The sequence below is a fragment of the Vigna unguiculata genome, unplaced genomic scaffold, assembly GCF_037176805.1.
Source record: "Vigna unguiculata cultivar grain cowpea cultivar isolate G323 ecotype 2 unplaced genomic scaffold, ASM3717680v1 ptg000335l, whole genome shotgun sequence".
Taxonomy (NCBI): Eukaryota; Viridiplantae; Streptophyta; class Magnoliopsida; order Fabales; family Fabaceae; genus Vigna; species Vigna unguiculata.
In genome coordinates this window covers 1-3,073 of record NW_028196970.1, presented here as the reverse complement: position 1 = coordinate 3,073, position 3,073 = coordinate 1, and positions in this window count along the sequence as shown.

Here is a 3,073-nt window from a genome sequence, read left to right as displayed (position 1 = left end):
TCATCCATTCGTGACATTACTGGTTATTCTTACTAAGTTTCGCCTCTAGTGACTCTTGGAATCATGCGCATGGCTCCATGTCGGCCTGAATTTGGCGTCGGTGTAACGACCGGTGCAAGTAACAAATACTACCTACGAGTCTCATTCTCTCGCATTCGTCCTTACCTGTCTTCTATTCTATTGATCCAGTTTAGGCAGCTTTCAGTCTCTATAAACTTTATGGAATATTTCACAAGATACGAAGTCATCAATCAATGGCATGAAGGAGTTCAATCAGGAACAGAAAGACTTTCAAAGCAAAGGCATGAAGGCAGGATAAATACCTTTACTAATGTGCAATCAGCTAGGTAATACAGTGAGTGAAATTTCCTGTGCTAGCCATAAGTAGCAATGCGGAAGAGAAAGACTAATTGAATTCTATTGCTAGAGGAGATAGAGAATTCAATTAGTTAACTTTCCCCACAGAAAGTAAGAAGGAAAGAAGTCTTGGTAAGAGTTATGTTATACTATTCAATGGTACGAAGTCACCCGACTCATATCGAGAAAGTAAAATACGATGACAGACAAAACAAGGGAAGCTGAGAAGGGATGCCCTCCGCCGATGGTAGACAAAGTGAAAAGCAGAATTGCAGTTCACAGAAGATAAGTTCAAAGAATTTATTTACCGAAAGAAGGGAATTGCTTTCCTCTTTCCCGGCCTTGCTTTCACTAGTTAAACTACCGCAGGTTCTGGATCGATTGGATCAACTACAACTGGGATGAGATGAACAGAAGGGTGTAACACAATCCGCTTCGTAACTGGAAGGCCGGACCGAAACATTCACTGGTTCAACAAGCTCCATAGCCCCCATGTTCGTTTTACTCACCGTCAGCCTTACTACTCACTACTTATTCGATTACCAGCTTTCTCTTACGCCCGTCCCCGCCCCCGACCATAAGAGGTGGATTTTTGCCCATACCCGCTATTACTCCTGGTTGAGCTCCTACTCATATAAAAGTATCCGGTGCGTAAAATCATCTATAAAGCAAATGGTGGAAGTGTTGACCGATTCAAACCGATGAAATTGGTCGATTTAGCACTCGGCTAACTCCCATCTTATTTAGTCTTCTCCTATTTCTAAGTAAACCCCGCCCCTATATGCCCTGGGTAGACATGTGAAGGTAGACTTTGACCGGTCTTGGTCTGTGTTTGGGCGTGCTAGCAAGGCTAAGGCTGGAAAAAGAGTACATCAAGATCAGTCAAGTCATCACTTATTCGATTGTTGATTCCATTCCCTATATGCCCTATCTATTGTTCATGCCTTCTTTACATGTTGGGTGGATCAGATCCCCTTTCAACTCTCATTATGGGAAGGAGGTCTTCCTTCAAGTTCTAGCTCTTTCGAATAGATAGCCCCAGGATCAGGCTAGTATGGCTTGGCATCGTCTGGGTTTCAGGCCCAGATGGTGTGGGGGTTAACCTCCCCAGCACAGGATTGTCTGATTCTGTGTCCTTAAGGCAAGACACTGGTAGAAGCGGCTTATCCAGTTTTAGGGTGGGATGGGGTTATTGCTATCCCAAGCATCCTTGCTGGACAGCCACGGACATTTTGTTTCTAACCTTACTCCTGTGAAGGATTCTTTGGTTACGAAGGTGCCCCCCCCATGGACGGTGAAACATCCGCCCATTGAGGTGAGTTCTGGTGTCTTATCTTTAAGTATTTGGAAGCCAATTTGCTTGAAATTGAGCTCCGATTGCGCCCTGAAGGGAGTCTCTCTCATGGAACGACTTACGTCCTTCTGTGAAGGGATCCCTTTATGGTCTCCATGTATCAGGTATTTGATAGCAGCAACGAAATGTTGTCTGATTTATCAAAGCAGAACTGCCGCGGATTCGTTGAGGATCTTTGGTCAGAGCCTGATATCATAGCTAGCCTTCCTCCGTCGACTAGCGTATTCCACTAGTTCAGGGGGAGGGAAGAGGAGAATTCTTGAAAGAGAGTCAAATGACCTATCCTTGAAAGCATGAAATTAAGTCAGTCCTTTCGGGTGGCAGCCCAGTCCTTTCATTCCTTCCTTCCTGAGAATAGATCCCCAATAGCTCGCAGATGAGGAATTCTTCCGCTACGACCCTTAGGCGAGCTAATCAGTCTTGCTTTGCCATAAAATCCCTCCTCCTTCTTTTCCCTTTAGTAAATAGAAAAGAAGCATTCAATTCCATGTCTTAAGCATGATTAGGGTTAAGGTAAGGGAAGGATTGCAGCTAGATAGTAGGCGGAGGGGGAAAGCTAGCTGAAGATGCATAGAATGCCATGGTTGGCTCTTGGGGAAGGAGCTTCGGTAAAGGAAGAACGCGGGTTACCCTCTTCCAGTTCTCTCCCTGCTAGCTAGCCAAGAGAAAAGTAAAAAACCCTCGCTTCACCACTTCCAAGACTGAAAATCCAATTATAGAAGAATCGACTGCTGGAGAAAGGTTTTAAGGAAGTTAATCAATAGGAGAAGGTATCTTCTGGCTTAGGGAAGGCCCCAGCTCTATGATTGATCTAGGATTACCCGAGACGAACTGTCGATTCTCCGATAAATGTCAATGAGTTAAACATGTTTCCGAGACTTCAACATACATGTTTGGCAGCGGCAAGGAGTGTTTTTGACTTCCTAACACGGATACCAAGGCAGCTGAGCAGTGCAATGAGGAAGAGGTTTGACTTTTTTCTCGAAGCAAGCTGTGTTACAATCCCTCCTTCGCTCCGGCTCGTCTAAGGTCGAACTTCTTCCTTTTGCTTGGTAGCCTTATTCGGAGGCTCATGAAGAAAGCATAGTGACGCATTCGAACTACTTTTATGACGATATTAATTAGAAGAAGTAGGAATGCCGGAATCTTGTTAATGAATTTCACGGTCAAATTGATAGCAAAAAGCAAGAAATACCGGTTTAGTAGTCTCGTAGCAAGGAAGCTAATAAGACCTTCGACGTGGTGCTTGTTATTTATTTGACGGTTGTTGCACGCTATTTCCGAATGCAATTGAATTAGCTGCTTTCTCAATCTTTCGACGACTTGAAAGCAAACTAGTCCTGGTTATACCCGGAGCAATGC